General features: G+C 38.7%; 1 protein-coding gene across 1 annotated transcript in view; it reads left to right on the plus strand.

The window, feature by feature from the left end:
- Positions 1 to 15379: 15379 nt before the first annotated feature.
- The window catches only part of LOC121315171 (solute carrier family 45 member 4-like), a 60178-nt gene continuing 57312 nt past the window's right edge, over positions 15380 to 18245 (plus strand). Inside the window, exon 1 of the mRNA XM_041249175.1 lies at positions 15380 to 15611. The gene's annotated coding sequence lies outside the window, so the exon portion shown is untranslated. The remainder of the gene's footprint in view (positions 15612 to 18245) is intronic.

Below are 18245 nucleotides of genomic sequence, written 5' to 3' on the forward strand. Positions count from 1 at the left end.
CCAGTAACAGAATGCAGCACTCAACGTCAGCTAGCAAGCAGCAGCACTTGTGGATATAACCCAAGCCAATGGACTATTTGCCTATCCTGTACAAAGCTACATCTATAAAAGGCATGTGAGTGTGGATCTCCAGTGTCAGATAATGAGAGGGGGCTGATCTGTTAATGATTCAAGGCTAGTGATTATATTTTCATGTTCTTGTGCTCAGTAAATAAATAAATAAATACATTTAAAAAAAGATGAATCAAGCAATGGGTATGTGCCCAGCTATTGGAATTGGATACAGTAGATTTGCTGAGATGTAAGACCATGTTTCCAAGCCCCCCCCCCCCCCCCCCCACCCATGTACTGAATAAAGAATCAAATGGACCTTGGATTGGTCTTCTGTTGTACACTGTGACCACAACAAAAAAGTGTCTGTAATTAGCAAAACTGTAACCAAGTTACATAAAGGTGATTTGCATGTGCAAGCAGAACAAAAGCACAATGCAGAAGCCACTCCTGCGAGAATGACTGCAGTGGAGCTCAAGAACCCATTGTGAACGGAACAGCAGGTTTATGTTCTCTTTTCAATGTGTTTGTATCTGTCTGGGTGCCACTGCTGTTATAGTAAAACACTAGGGGCAGCATCACATTCCTGTCTAATTAATAGAATCCTGCTCTGCAGTTACAGTAATCTGTCACATATCTGCCCGTAACTGTTTATTCACTTTGGTGGGCTGTGGCAAAGTGGAACAGGTGTAGCGGTGATGCGATGCAGGAGTGACAGGCAGACAGTTTCCAGTGGAAAAGGTGCTTTTATTTATAATCCAGGTCTGGTGACCATTAAATAATAAATCCCCGGCTATATACAACAATGTGTAAAGCGCGGGGATAGCAATAATAGGGCACAGTCCCGAACAAACAAACACACGGTCACCAGTCCTGGGTGAGTGCAATCGTGCTGGTGGTCAGTGCAAACACAGGTATTTCGTGACGGTGGTGCAGTAGTGATCCGGATCGTGCTGACCCTCGGCTACAGCTTGAACTGTCTGGTGGTGCAAAACACGGACAATTATTACACAGACAAACACAAAACACCTAACCCGTCTTTTCTTTTAATAATGAGAGCTCCTCTCTCGGTCCTTCTCTCTCCACGCGTTTACCCAAACGAAGGAAAAGATCAGCGTTACCCTGGCCCCTGTATGTAATCCCACATGATATCGAGGTAAACGGTTGCAGCTGCCTTATTACTTGCAGCTGCCTCTTGTTTACCTTTCAAATCAATACGGTCTTACAACAGAGTCTCGCTTCCTTCCAGGCTGACCCACTTCCCTGACCCGGAAACGAACTGTCAGGCCAGCCATTCCAGATACTTCTCCTCTCGTTCTTTAGCGCCCTCACAGGTCGGGAGGAAGATTCATCACCAGAACTCATCTTTCCGTTACAGGGGCGTATCAACTTCAACCTCCATCTTGATCTCCTGCCTGTCACCCCACAGTGAATGCATGCACACACGCAGCAGATGGCTACTCTGTCACAAGCACTAATACCCTGTATCTTTCTTAACAAGGGATTTAGGGGAGCTCCCTAATAAAAGCTGAATCTCAAAACAATAATTGTGTGAATACAGTACCAGCATAACTATGTAGTAGGACAAATTTGAAGTCTAGCGATCTTGGGATTGTTATGCTAAATATTTGGCTGCTAACTGCGTCAAAACTTGGACTAATGACAAAAATACATGGAAAGTTTCCCAGTGACTTGTCCTCTCCCTCTGTAATTGTTCCGATCTTTCAGCCAGACAAAATAAAGAACAACCTTAAAAACGATGGTTCCACCAGTGCTTGTTTTCTCTGTTGCCTCTACAACATCAAGCAACTCACATTCAAAGTAGTATTTTGTTTTTTAGTATGTACGAAAGAAAGGGTTGAACATAGGTTTGCAACGACGGACAACATGCCCCACATGTCATCCAGTTCCTATCCAGTTTTAAATAACTTTAGCATAACCGAGGCAGAAGTGTTAAAGGGACTAGGAGCTCTTAAAATAAATAAATCCCCTGGGTCGGATGAGATCCTCCCAATAGTACTCAAATAAACGAAAGAAGATATTTACAAATCACTAACCAAGCTCATGCAACAGTCTCTTGACGCAGGGGTGGTACCGACAGACCGGAAAATTGCAAACGTAATAACGATCCACAAAAAGGGAAACAAAACTGAACCAGGTAACTACAGACCAGTAAGCCTGACTTCTATTATATGCAAACTTATGGAAACTATAATATGATCCAAAATGGAAAATTACCTATATGGTAACAGGGTCCTGGGAGACAGTCAACATGGTTTTAGGAAAGGGAGATCGTGTCTAACTAACCTGCTTGATTTTTTTGAGGATGCAACATCGATAATGGATAATTGCAAAGCATATGACATGGTTTATGTAGATTTCCAGAAAGCTTTTGACAAAGTCCCGCACAAAAGATTAATTCTCAAACTGAACGCAGTTGGGATTCAAGGAAACACATGTGCCTGGATTAGGGAGTGGTTAAATAAAAATGAGCATTATAAATATCATATGGGAGATACTGAAATCGGAGAAGGAATCTATGAAAAAGACCTGGGAGTTTTTGTTGACTCAGAAATGTCTTCATCTAGACAATGTGGGGAAGCTATAAAAAAGGCTAACAAGATGCTCGGATACATTGTGAAAAGTGTTGAATTTAAATCAAGGGAAGTAATGTTAAAACTGTACAATGCGCTAGTAAGACCTCATCTTGAATATTGTGTGCAGTTCTGGTCACCTCGCTATAAAAAAGATATTGCTGCTCTAGAAAGAGTGCAAAGAAGAGCGACCAGAATTATTCCGGGCTTAAAAGGCATGTCATGTGCAGACAGGCTAAAAGAACTGAATCTGTTCAGTCTTGAACAAAGAAGACTGCGCGGCGACCTGATTCAAGCATTCAAAATTCTAAATGTCGAGCCAAGGGACTTTCTCAACCTAAAAAAAGAAACAAGGACCAGGGGTCACAAATGGAGATTAGACAAAGGGGCATTCAGAACAGAAAATAGGAAGGCACTTTTTTACACAGAGAATTGTGAGGGTCTGGAATCAACTCCCCAATAATGTTGTTGAAGCTGACACCCTGGGATCCTTCAAGAAGCTGCTTGATGAGATTCTGGGATCAATAAGATACTAACAACCAAACGAGCAAGATGGGCCGAATGGCCGCCTCTCGTTTGTAAACTTTCTTATGTTCTTATGTTCTTTCCATCACTGCAGTATAATTCAATGTTGTTTTTTTCTGAATTTTGTTTGCATACTGTGTCCTCTATCTATAGGGAGTCTTCTCAGGCTTGTTGACAAGATAGCAGCTGCTAAGATTTTTTTATTCTATTTCTTTAACGTTAAATAAATTGTGTGTCCCAAGAGGACTTTAATGGAGAGACACACAAGCAGTACAAAGTAACAAGTCAAGAACTACTTCTGCAATGTGAGCCGTTTCAGCAACAACACCTGAGGGTCTAATGTGGTGTTCTGAATAGGGTTAAAGAATATGGGCATCCTAGTCCTCTTACTAGGTCCAAAACAGAAACAGATGAGCACCAATATGGGCAGCCATTGTTACAGCACAAGCATTGGCATCATTCTGGTGGTAAATGGTTGATGGTAAACCTTAATGGTTGCCACCTCTAATTTGATTTGGGATGATAAGCGGGTAATTTTTTTTTGTTTTGCCTATTGACTGAAATTGTCATTTTATTTATTTACTTTTTTATAGTGCTTTTAGTCAAGGCAGCAGGGAGGCACAGAGTTTATAGATCAAGCCAGATTACAGGGCTGGATTCTGTTAACAGAGCAGAACACACAAAAACTAGACCTAGCCAGATTACAGGGCTGGATTCTGGTAACAGAGCAGAACACACAAAAACTAGACCTAGCCAGATTACAGGGCTGGATTCTGGTAACAGAGCAGAACACACAAAAACTAGACCTAGCCAGATTACAGGGCTGGATTCTGGTAACAGAGCAGAACACACAAAAACTAGACCTAGCCAGATTACAGGGCTGGATTCTGTTAACAGAGCAGAACACACAAAAACTAGACCTAGCCAGATTACAGGGCTGGATTCTGTTAACAGAGCAGAACACGCAAAAACTAGACCTAGCCAGATTACAGGGCTGGATTCTGTTAACAGAGCAGAACATGCAAAAACTAGACCTAGCCAGATTACAGAGCTGGATTCTGGTAACAGAGCAGAACACGCAAAAACTATACCTAGCCAGATTACAGGGCTGGATTCTGGTAACAGAGCAGAACATGCAAAAACTAGACCTAGCCAGATTACAGGGCTGGATTCTGGTAACATAGCAGAAAACACAAAAACTAGACCTAGCCAGATTACAGGGCTGGATTCTGGTAACATAGCAGAACACACAAAAACAGAACACAAAACAAAACGCAGTGGTTCACTAACTGAATGTTATAATGCTGAATGGATGAGACCTTAAACATAGTTTTATAGCTGCTTATTTAGCTGTTGGGTATGCATATATTGCATGGGTTTCAACAGAAACCCATGCAATATATGCATGTATATAGGTACAAGCTAGGTACATATAGCATATAGGTACAAGCTAGTTCTGCATTTGACCTTATGGAGCAGTCAAAGGTCAAGGTCAAGCTAATTTTTAAATAGAGAATATATGGGTTCATTTGTGAATTCTATAGTAACTATGACACTGTCTAAACTCTCAAAGGAATTCTAAAGAAGTTTTGCATTTGAGCTTTAGCAAGGTAATATGTGCAAATTCACCATAGTTGAAATTTGATTGGTTCACGGCAGCCATGTTTTTTATGTAGTGAGTTGCTTTGCACAAACTTTATAGACATCCCTGCCAAGGCTACGTATGCAAAGTTTCGCTTAAATCGGCATAACGGTTTCGGAGAAAAAGATGTTTGAATATTTTTGACAAATCCAATATGGCTGCCGAACTATGTGACCAATCGACTTGTGTTGAACAAATGTAAGTAAATAAAACGCATTGTTTCTGAAGTTAGATACATAAAACACAGACAGTAAACAGTAAAGACAGCCTGCAGGGCAAGCGAGGCAGGCGGTGAAAAAAGGCACAGAAAGCACAAGAAGAGCTAGAACGGAGTGGCTAATTCCAGGAAAGCAGCAAGCCAGCTTTCAGCACGAATGCAGGGGAACTGCAGTTGACTCAGAAAAGCTCTTTCCAAACACGCTCAGTTGTAAACATAGATGTCTTACCTTACCGTAGGCGAGAGGCAAAGAGAGGAATGGCTTCCATGGGTTGACTGTTTTGACCGGGGACGTCACCCCAGGAAGGGGCCTATCGGCAGCTCTGATATAAAGGATCAATAATACCTACCAATAGGCAGGCATATCCCATAAGTACATTGTTGGTCATCTTCGGATTGAAAGGGAATCGCATTTGCGGTTCATTAGTGTATGTGCGTAAACAGGTCATTCTCAAAATATTATTACAATCCATAACCCACGTAGCCTAGATGTTGACACGTTGTAATTGATATGACAAAATTGCAGGGCATACATTTTTCATTGTTTTTTTTTCTCATTATAAAAAAAAGTAAACAAACAAGTAATCTAACTGAAAGCCTTGATTCAACACTGCTGGTTCAATTTTCAATCTGGACAAAACTGACCGGACTGGTCACTAAAACCATGTGAAACATCTTTAAAAATTTACCACACAATTACTCCATCGCTATAAATATTAGAGAACAATAATTTTCATATCTTTTAATCAATCAAAATGCTGACGGACAAAGACAATCCTGCCCACACAATTAAAGTACGAAAACTCATAATAATTATTATTTTTATTGAGTAGACCAGATTTTCCAAGACGTTTTGCGTTGCTTTAGTGCCCCGTCCATGCAGATTTTGTCTCGCCTCCTTTCTAGATCTGCATGCTTCATGTAGCTGCTCTGTCACCCTCCCCTTAGGGTGGGTGAAGCGAGAGTGATCATGTTCATCCCCTATGGGAAGGTCTGTGTGTGCGGCTCTTTTGAAAAGCTGTATCGGCGCTACGCTTTATATATAAATATCACAAAATCTTGTTCTTTTGATTGTACTGTTCAGCTCAAACAAAATCGATTTCTTCAAGTGGTTGTAATGATATAACAGTTTGTTTTTCAGACAAGGATCAAAGTCAATTTTGGGACTTCTAGATCTGTGTGCTTTCATACGGTGGCCCTGAAGTGCAAAACACAAACACAAAAAGAAAGACACAAACACAATGAAAAATGCAAACAAAAGAAAAGCAAGACACAAACACAAAAGAAAAATGCAAACACAAAAAGAAAACGCAAACACAAAAGAAATGCAAACACAAAGAAAAACGCAAACACAAAACGAGAAACACATCAACAAAAAGAAAGACGCAAACATAAAAAAAATGGAAATGAGTCATGCTGGAGCCCTCTGCCATTGAAATCTTGTCTTGCATCCAGCCACGTCTGCTGAAGGTAGAGGGAATTTCGAAGCTAAAGTAAGACAAAAAAAGTAATTATTATTATTTATTTATTTATTTTTATTTTTTTTTTACAGTAGGCCTTACAATTTAAGTTAGCTATAGACCTTCCTAATTCAGTTAGAAAAAACATTAATCAATGAAGTTCAGCTGTGTGATTGCTAAGTTTCCAGTTCTTTTGAAAATCACTCTCAAAAGCTTTTTGTACAGTGTATCAAGCTATTATACTACTATGGAAGTTTGCAATGTCAAGCAAGAGATTTAATCTCTTGTTCAACACTGCAAACTTCAATAGTAGTAGTTTGTGTGTTGTCGTGGCAAAACATTTAATATTAATAATTGTATTGTAACCTTTCCATGGAGCTTAACATTGCATCCAGTGGTTTATATGTCATTGTAAGCTTTTAAAAGTGGAAATTAATTATTGGTCTCGGACGTTGGGGCTCCTCTACTACAGAATTTGTCGGCGCATATATATTATTATTATTATTATTATTATTATTTATTATTATTATTTATTATTATTATTTAATTCAAGTTGTTACGAGTTTCTAATTTTTCCCAATTATGTCTCTTTGTATGAATAGGAGTGGACGTATTGCTGCTCAATCAGTTGAACATGACTGAATTTATTCTGGATTATGTATTTTAAAACACTGTTAATAGACTTTCAGTAACAGCATTCTGTGTTTTTTTTTTAGATTGCCATGTGTTGCCCATTTGCAATCTGGGTGCAGTGAAATGTTTTTGCTGTGCTTGTGGAAAGTCTGTGCAGTTCCTGCATGAAACAAGTACAGGTCGAAAAGCACAGCAAGCACTAGCAGTGTCCCAGAGGATTCACCAGGTAAGATTCATTGCTGTGTAGAAAGCACAGCAAGCACTAGCAGTGTTCCAGAGGATTCACCAGGTAAGATTCATTGCTGTGTAGAAAGCACAGCAAGCACTAGCAGTGTCCCAGAGGATTCACCAGGTAAGATTCATTGCTGTGTAGAAAGCACAGCAAGCACTAGCAGTGTCCCAGAGGATTCACCAGGTAAGATTCATTGCTGTGTAGAAAGCACAGCAAGCACTAGCAGTGTCCCAGAGGATTCACCAGGTAAGATTCATTGCTGTGTAGAAAGCACAGCAAACACTAGCAGTGTCCCAGAGGATTCACCAGGTAAGATTCATTGCTGTGTAGAAAGCACAGCAAACACTAGCAGTGTCCCAGAGGATTCACCAGGTAAGACTCATTGCTGTGTAGAAAGCACAGCAAACACTAGCAGTGTCCCAGAGGATTCACCAGGTAAGATTCATTGCTGTGTAGAAAGCACAGCAAGCACTAGCAGTGTTCCCAGAGGATTCACCAGGTAAGATTCATTGCTGTGTAGAAAGCACAGCAAGCACTAGCAGTGTCCCAGAGGATTCACCAGGTAAGATTCATTGCTGTGTAGAAAGCACAGCAAGCACTAGCAGTGTTCCCGAGGATTCACCAGGTAAGATTCATTGCTGTGTAGAAAGCACAGCAAGCACTAGCAGTGTTCCAGAGGATTCACCAGGTAAGATTCATTGCTGTGTAGAAAGCACAGCAAACACTAGCAGTGTCCCAGAGGATTCACCAGGTAAGATTCATTGCTGTGTAGAAAGCACAGCAAACACTAGCAGTGTCCCAGAGGATTCACCAGGTAAGATTCATTGCTGTGTAGAAAGCACAGCAAACACTATCAGTGTCCCAGAGGATTCACCAGGTAAGATTCATTGCTGTGTAGAAAGCACAGCAAACACTAGCAGTGTCCCAGAGGATTCACCAGGTAAGATTCATTGCTGTGTAGAAAGCACAGCAAACACTATCAGTGTCCCAGAGGATTCACCAGGTAAGACTCATTGCTGTGTAGAAAGCACAGCAAGCACTAGCAGTGTTCCAGAGGATTCACCAGGTAAGATTCATTGCTGTGTAGAAAGCACAGCAAGCACTAGCAGTGTCCCAGAGGATTCACCAGGTAAGATTCATTGCTGTGTAGAAAGCACAGCAAGCACTAGCAGTGTTCCCCATGATTCACCAGGTAAGATTCATTGCTGTGTAGAAAGCACAGCAAGCACTAGCAGTGTTCCCAGAGGATTCACCAGGTAAGATTCATTGCTGTGTAGAAAGCACAGCAAGCACTAGCAGTGTCCCAGAGGATTCACCAGGTAAGATTCATTGCTGTGTAGAAAGCACAACAGGCACTAGCAGTGTTCCAGAGGATTCACCAGGTAAGATTCATTGCTGTGTAGAAAGCACAGCAAACACTAGCAGTGTTCCCCAGGATTCACCAGGTAAGATTCATTGCTGTGTAGAAAGCACAGCAAGCACTAGCAGTGTCCCAGAGGATTCACCAGGTAAGATTCATTGCTGTGTAGAAAGCACAGCAAGCACTAGCAGTGTTCTCCAGGATTCACCAGGTAAGATTCATTGCTGTGTAGAAAGCACAGCAAACACTAGCAGTGTTCCAGAGGATTCACCAGGTAAGATTCATTGCTGTGTAGAAAGCAAAAACACAACTTCTACAGGTAAAATCAACTACAGACTATTTTAGCTGGCTTTTTGTTGATGTCAAAGAAATATGTAAAAACTAATGTTTAAAAATTATTTTTTTATGCCTTGCACAACCAAATATTTTAAGTAGTTTGCATCTCTGTAATGTGTTCATTCAACTGTTTCTTTACAGTGATTATACAAATGTAATAGATAACAGACATTCTGAATCAGAGGAGGACATTGATGTGGCCACAGCAAACGGGTACTAACATTTATCAAGTAATTGAATGTCATTGTGCAAATTTTTTCAAAAAAGTACAATGCGCTGCCTAGAGACCACGTGACCGGACATACACACCTGTGAGGTAGATTGTACAACACATGCAGTATGCCTGATGGACAATGGGACTGTCATGAAGCTCCAATAGTGTGCGTGTTCCACATCTGTTTGCTTTCGTCAAGGTCCTTTTGGAAGGCATCCATGAACGTGAAGAGAAGCAAGCACATGTTTTCATGGCTGCCATTTAAAAAACCACACTCTCGCAGGTCATTCAATAGATCCATCCAGAATTGTGATCTGAAATAAGTGTTAAATGTACATTAGAATCAGATTTAGACTTAATTACAGTTTACATAAATATAAATAGGGACACTCAAAAGGTTTTCAGAATAACAAATACTATTAATATTGTCCTTTCTATATAGTTCTCACAGCCTGGCACTGACTGATTAAATAAGTCTTCAGATTAATCTTTTGTAATAGTTATTCTAAATTTTTGAAGCCCAGTACACTTTTCCTCAACAATTCAAACATTCTTCCTGGAAAGGGGATTGTTACCAGTTTGTGTGTCTGTAACGAATCTGCTTATGTGTTTATATAGTCACAGATAAAAAAGCTTATTTATTATATACTATTATGCATTATATACAATAAATATAATACAAATATACAAAACATAATACACTACTTGAGCACTCAAAACAATGTAAATAATATAGGGCACCTATTTGGGCTGTTGGTGCAAGTGTGATTTGGCTTGCTCATTAAATATCTCACATGGGTCTTAAAGAGGAAGCGATTATGTTTCAGAATATGCCTGGATATGCAGTAAGCAAGCCAAGCCAAGGTCGGTTATTTGTGTATTATGTGTAAAATATATATATATATATCTATATATATATATATATATATATATATAGATATATAATATATATATATAATGCCGCACACACACGCACGCACGCACACACACAACCGTTATGAGATGAAAACACTAAAATCATGTCCTGTCTCAAAAGCATCCAGGTGACAAGGGAGCCAGATTGTCACCCTATCAATAATGGAATAATAGTGAATAATATCAAAATAAAACATATCATGATCAAATGCAATCAAATTAAATTTAAACATGTATATAATAATTAGACATGTAATGTTTTAAGAAATGAAATAAATTACCTGGATCATTCTGTAGTTCTGATACCAAAGAGAAAGTGTTTTACAGAAGAGAGTAATGAGAGGCACCACAATGTGCCCAGCAATTACCAATCTGATCCAACTGAGTTCCACAAAACGGACAACACATCACCAGTGTGGAGATCTACATGCACAAAGGCATTTGTACGAATTACATTTTTAAATCATGTATATGGATTATAAAAACATGGAGTATAAATAGTACTAATATAATAATGAACTAACAATAATACTAATTATTAATTGTAAAGCACTGAGATTAAAACTTTACTTTACATTATCCAAACAGACAGTAAATAAACAACCAGCAGGAGTAACTGCGGATTTTACATTATTTATGCATTGTATTCTTCTTTTTAATTTAAAATAATTTAAAGATTTCAATTTCTGTTCTTGGCTTCAAACAAACATAGTTTAAAAGTGAATACTAAAATAAAAACATACAAACAAACAAAACACATGAAGAGTTTCTAGATTCCATGTTAAACTGCATTGGAAGAGCAATGAATCTTACCTGGTGAATCCTCTGGGACACTGCTAGTGCTTGCTGTGCTTTCTACACAGCAATGAATCTTACCTGGTGAATCCTCTGGAACACTGCTAGTGCTTGCTGTGCTTTCTACACAGCAATGAATCTTACCTGGTGAATCCTCTGGGACACTGCTAGTGCTTGCTGTGCTTTCTACACAGCAATGAATCTTACCTGGTGAATCCTCTGGGACACTGATAGTGTTTGCTGTGCTTTCTACACAGCAATGACTCTTACCTGGTGAATCCTCTGGAACACTGCTAGTGTTTGCTGTGCTTTCTACACAGCAATGAATCTTACCTGGTGAATCCTCTGGGACACTGCTAGTGCTTGCTGTGCTTTCTACACAGCAATGAATCTTACCTGGTGAATCCCCTGAAACACTGCTAGTGCTTGCTGTGCTTTCTACCCAGCAATGAATCTTACCTGGTGAATCCTCTGGGACACTGCTAGTGCTTGCTGTGCTTTCTACATGTGCTTGTTTCATGCAGGAATTGCACAGACATTTCACAAGCACAGCAAAAATATTTTTGTGTTTGTTTCTTTTTGTTTTTGTGCTTTTCGTTTTGTGTTTGCATTCTTCTTTTGTTTGCGTCTTTTTGTGTTTGCATCTTTGTTTTTGTGTTTGCGTTTTTTGGTGTGTTTGCATCTTTCTGTGTTTCATTTTGCACTTCAGGGCCACCGTACTTTCATGCAATGTTACTGAATAAAAGACACCAACTCGGGCAATTGTCATTCAAACTATGTTGCTTTTAAGTGGTCCACATATAAAGCACCCCTTATTTATGTATAAAACACGTGGAAAATCCAATAGAAAAGGCTTCAGAATGACAGTTTCTCAAAATACAACTTTGATGAGTCACTCATTTGAGAAACAAATGTAAGCACAAAGTTTTGGAAAACATTTCTGAACAAATTCTGAATACCGATACGTTAGTGAATAGCGGCTAAAGCGTCATGTTTCGCAATAGATAAGTTATCTCCTAGGGGGAAAAATGAAAGGTTTGGTGCAATGCGATTTACATTGTATTATGAACTATTGAAATGGTGTCATCCACATATATGAACAGCTTAATTTCTATATGAAGAACGTATTAATATAATTTCATATTTTCTAGTCGTTCTTTACATAGAAAGGCCAGCCATCAGTAACCAATCCAGGTGCGGGTGAGGAAAGGTGTTTAAACACATTGCTCCAAACGCTCTTTATTCTTTCTAGGATGTAACTGTGCATAGTGCACATATCTAAAAGAAAATACCTTTGGGCAATACGTTCTTCATATCTCCTGTTTTATTTTTTTAATTTAAGACTAATATATTGTTAGGCCTATATGTTGTTTAATTTCTGTAAATCTCTTTAGATAAAATCGTGTGCTAACTAACTAAATAATAAGAAGAAGAATAAGAAGAATTACAGCTTTAATGGCAACTTTGTTGACGTCAATATAATACTTATCAGATATAAGTAATTTGATTTGCTCCGTGTATGTAGGATATTTTTTGGAAGAGACATTTGTCAATGCTCGAGTACGCTCGGGCAAGATGTTTTTTAATCAATAAAAACCTTAATTAAAACTGTATATTGCCGAAACGTGGATTCATTATTGATCAGGTAAAACATGCTTGTCCAAACTACTGTTTTTTCAGACATGATTTTATAATATATTTGGAAAAGGGAATGTTACTAGTACATCCCCTGTGTTACTCACTGTAAATACCAACCTTGTGTGTGCACTGTGTGTGTATGTATATATATATATATATATATATATATATATATATATATATATATATATATATATATACACACACACACACACATATACAAATATACGTAAACAATAATGTTATATGTAATACATTATGTATTTTTACATAACTTACGCGTCTCGCGTTTATTCCAGACACAACAGCAACAACATTCGTGATCATTTACTTTCAAAAATATAAATAAAAATAGGCTACTTTGAAATTGGCACAATTGTTTATAAACACGTAGGTTTCAGTTAATACATTAACCATTCATTATTTAAATATTCTTTTAGCTGCGCATGTCAAAGACGTTTTTAATGAAAACAAACTATAACTGATTATACATATCGCAAAGAAACCATGCCGTCCTGCCGAAAAAGTTCAATGACAGCAAAAGGCAGCCGACAACTGCTGAGCGCACACATCCACCGTATTTACGAGCAAAACAAAAACGATCATCTTCAGCACCGGGAAACCGAAGAAGTACCTCAGAAATGACTTCAGTCTATAAAACTTCCACCAACATAAATCCCGCTCGCTCTGAATTAATCGAAATACTTTTTAGCCACTCTAAAATGTACAAAGGGTATCATCACTACAATTAAGATATATTTTATTTCTCGCCAGAGTATTTGCTTTGTCAAGCGTAGTTCTGTACTAACTGGGTTGCTACGTCGGGCCCAGCAGCTTCAGCCATATGAACCCAGTAACATAAAATAAAAACCGTTTTAAAAAAGACCTAAGGCTTAATAACTTTATTTAATGTGCAACTTCTTACGGGTAAAACCACAAGACCCATTTTAATTTCTACACACGTATAAGACAGCTACCGTATTCCAGTTTGAAAATCGAAGCCTCTCATTGGCTGAACAGGTTAACAGGTAACAAGGAGGAGCACCGATCTCCCCGATGTGGAAGGGGTGGGACCGGGCGGGACGGATGAGATTGAGTGACAGAATGCAAGTGCATGCATCGAATGGATAAAAGCACATCGAGTGGATAAAAGCACATTGAATGGATAAAAGCACATCGAATGGATAAAAGCACATCGAATGGATAAAAGCACATCGAATGGATAAAAGCACATTGAATGGATAAAAGCACATTGAATTGTCATTCCTTATTGCATTTTTTTGTTATTTCCCCCTCTGTAACCCAGCCCCAGCCCTGAAACCGAACCCTAACCGAATACCCGACCCTAACCCTAATGGATAAAGCTCATATTTAATGTTTTTAACATTCGACTGTTGCATTTAACATACGATGCTAGTATTTAACATTGAATACTTGCATTTAATATTCAATCTTGAATTTATTATTTATTAAAATTTTACTTTCGATGTTAAAATGTAACATTTGATACATGAATTTAATATTTAATGCTAGCATGTATTATCTGGTGCTAAAATTCAACATTCGATACTTGCTTAAATTAAACGTTTTATGAATTGTCATTCCTTATTGCATTTTTTTGTTATTTCCCCCTCTGTAACCCAGCCCCAGCCCTGAAACCGAACCCTAACCGAATACCCGACCCTAACCCTAACCATTAAGAATGGTGTGATTTCCTCAGCAGGACCCTGAAACCGAACCCTAACCGAATACCCGACCCTAACCCTAACCATTAAGAATGGTGTGATTTCCTCAGCAGGACCCTGAAACCGAACCCTAACCGAATACCCGACCCTAACCCTAACCATTAAGAATGGTGTGATTTCCTCAGCAGGACCCTGAAACCGAACCCTAACCGAATACCCGACCCTAACCCTAACCATTAAGAATGGTGTGATTTCATCAGCAGGACCCTAACCGAATACCCGACCCTACCCTAACCGAATACCCGACCCTAACCGAATACCCGACCCTAACCCTAACCATTAAGAATGGTGTGATTTCCTCAGCAGGACCCTGAAACCGAACCCTAACCGAATACCCGACCCTAACCCTAACCATTAAGAATGGTGTGATTTCCTCAGCAGGACCCTGAAACCGAACCCTAACCGAATACCCGACCCTAACCCTAACCATTAAGAATGGTGTGATTTCCTCAGCAGGACCCTGAAACCGAACCCTAACCGAATACCCGACCCTAACCCTAACCATTAAGAATGGTGTGATTTCATCAGCAGGACCCTGAAACCGAACCCTAACCGAATACCCGACCCTAACCCTAACCATTAAGAATGGTGTGATTTCATCAGCAGGACCCTGAAACCGAACCCTAACCGAATACCCGACCCTAACCCTAACCATTAAGAATGGTGTGATTTCATCAGCAGGACCCTGAAACCGAACCCTAACCGAATACCCGACCCTAACCCTAACCATTAAGAATGGTGTGATTTCATCAGCAGGACCCTGAAACCGAACCCTAACCGAATACCCGACCCTAACCCTAACCATTAAGAATGGTGTGATTTCCTCAGCAGGACCTGCGAGGGTCGTCTACGCGTTGCGGGGTCCCTTTAAGAGTGTGGCTGGGGGCAGCTTTTCTGGTGGCTGATCCATTCACAGCAGCCGGCTGTTATTTTATTATTTATTTATTTTTCTTCCGCTCCACCCTTTTAAAGTATAAACTCCACCTCTTAATTGAAATTATTCATAAGGCCGTCATCGGAAGCGTCGAGCATTTATTTCCGACAGAAATGTCTTTTTAAAGGAGAACTGAAATCGCTCTGGAGTCAGAAGTGCAAGAAAAGACCAGATGACCTATCCCTTTAATGTACCAAAACAAAAAAAAAATACGACCCGAGGGGGTAGAAAAGGAAGGGATAAGCGCAATACCAAACGAAAAGGGTTTTTTGTTTTGTTTTTTTGTATAACGAACCATTCCGTTGAAAATAAGAATCCAGGTAAGGATTTCGCCTGTTCTTTTTATTTGTCATGTGTGTTCCATCACGCTGACGGGATCGCTCTGTTTGCAGATGCACCGGTGTTCCCAATTGTTATAGTTTGCATATATCATAAATGACATGCATCGATTGGTACATACTACATTTATTGAAGGGCAATAGTATCTTGTTTTACTGGTGCAGTGCAGGTCCTGATGTGAGTGAGCGAGAAGGCAATCGACAGCATGACAAGTGAAATCAAACCAGTCAGTGGCACCTGTAGTTTATGTGTGTGTGTATGTACGTATGTATATATGTGTGTATGTATCTATCTATGTATATATTGATTGATTTTTAAAATGCTGTTTTTTTTATGCAGAAAATTCTAGAAACGCGTTTTCCCTTACGTGGTGGATGAGCTGTATTGTTAATTAATATTTAGTTGGTCCCGACTTACTGCGTGCAGAGTCACTATTGGGTTAAACGTGACACGAACATTGTGAAATACCGGCACTGCTGCATAGTTATTACAAGAAACGTGCATTCTCAATCAATGGACAGGTGGGATAGAAGGTAGTAAAGGTGGAGAAAGCAAAACTGACGTATTTCAGGAGATCTGGAGAAGCAGCTGTAGTCGGCGATCTTTACCGGTTACAGGTGCAAACACAAGATATCCTCTCAGCTTTAGAACAACAGGCATGCTTCTGCAATTTAAGATGCTGTTTTTATTAACCTTTTACAGGAAATGCCTGCCACTGATAATATTGTAATAAGGTGTCGTATTAACTAAAATTATCAATAGTTGTAAGCAAAACCCTCGAAATGAATTTAGGTTGTTTGCACTGAAAAAAATACACATCTTCTGTCTGTAAATGAATGCCAGAGGATGAAGAAAACCTTCCTGGGAGGGTTTGAAGGTTCAGATAAACCCACACTGTGCCATTGTCTATTCAAGTAATATCTGCTACGGCATTTAAAACTCATAAAATGTTCTTCTAGTGTTATTGTTTTTCTTTCCAATAAAAGATTTTAACTTTCAGTACAGCTTTTATCATACAAGGATGTTTTACATAAAGCAAAACTAAGTATTACAAAACAATGGTTTCCTGAATAGGACAATATAGTATACAATACTAAGTACATCCTGATTCATTCGACCCGTAAGCTGGGTATATATATATATATATATATATATATATATATATATATATATATATATATATATATAAACACAAACCTGTAACCTTCCATATACATGTACTGTACATATTTGGCAGATCCGGCGCTTAAAATAAATAAGTAAATTGAAGTAACAAACTCACAGTTAAAAATGTGCAAAACAAATTGTCAATGCCCCTTTAAGAAACCAATGCGTTTGCATTTTTAATTTTTTTCGTAGTGTGAAATCAGCCACGCATACTGATGCTGTTGTTCAAAACGGCACACAGGAACTGATCCCTTTCAAAAAGCCTGTAAAGACATGTTTTAAAATCCTTCCATTTTTTATTAGTTCAACCTGCCCATCTAATTTTTTTTTTTTTTTTTATAAAGCTACGGTGTCTGTTTTTTATTCAGATAAAATTAGGGTCAGAATTTTTTTTTTCTTCATGATATTTCTTCATTTTTACAGGGCTGGTAAATGGTGGTTTTAAAAAATGTCAGATTGATTGAAGACAAAACTTTTTTTCTGCCAAATTATATATCAAACAAAATGTGTTTTACCATTTACTTTAAAAATAAATATATATTATAAATAAATATTACCTTAATATTACCTTCATTTTAATAATAATAATAATAATAAAATGCATTGTGTTTATTTTTTTCATTTAATAAACCAAGTGCATTTTTCTAGAAGTAGTCACATGCTGTGTTGTACAGTACAGGGGAATGTCCAGCTTCTGGAGTACAGTGAGAAAAAACTAAAGCAAGATTACTACAAATACCACAATGCACTGGGAGACCTGAAACAAAGCTTTTCCAATGTCAGCAATCCCTAAATACAGAACAGAGTAATAATACATGGGCAGTAGAAGACAGTACAATATCAAAATGCCATTATATACTGTGCTTTCACTTGCAGTCAGATTTAAAGGTTATTTCAGGTCAACTGTCTGGACTTGTGAGCTGCAACATGACAACATTAGTCAAGTCAATGGTGTAGGCCAGTTGTACTCAACTTTGGCCTTCGAGATTAATTCCAGCCCTGGTCTTTATTCCAACCAGGTCCTAAGTTAGTTACTTGCCCCTTATCCGCTTCAATTAACTAAATTAGAACCTGCTTGGAGTAAAAACCTGGACTGGATTAGATCTCGAGGGCCAGAGTTGAATATCACCGGGAACAGATGAGGAAAGAATCTGAAAAGCAAATACTGTATGGAAATAGCAATGCAGATCTCAACAATTTTGCATTGGTGTCATTTCATACACAGTACCAGCCATGTGCTATATCTGTTGTACAGTAGGGTTAACACCATTGTTTGGTTTTCTTTATTATGTATTGTGCAGCTGTGAGCCCTGTGCAAAATGCATAAAAACCAAATGTATTATTCTTTGTTTATTTAGCAGACACCTTTAACCAAGGCGACTTACAGAGACTAGGGTTTGTGAACTATGCATCAGCTGAGTCACTTAACAAATGTTTATTTAGTGCAT

The sequence above is a fragment of the Polyodon spathula genome, chromosome 4 (assembly GCF_017654505.1).
Source record: "Polyodon spathula isolate WHYD16114869_AA chromosome 4, ASM1765450v1, whole genome shotgun sequence".
NCBI lineage: Eukaryota > Metazoa > Chordata > Actinopteri > Acipenseriformes > Polyodontidae > Polyodon > Polyodon spathula.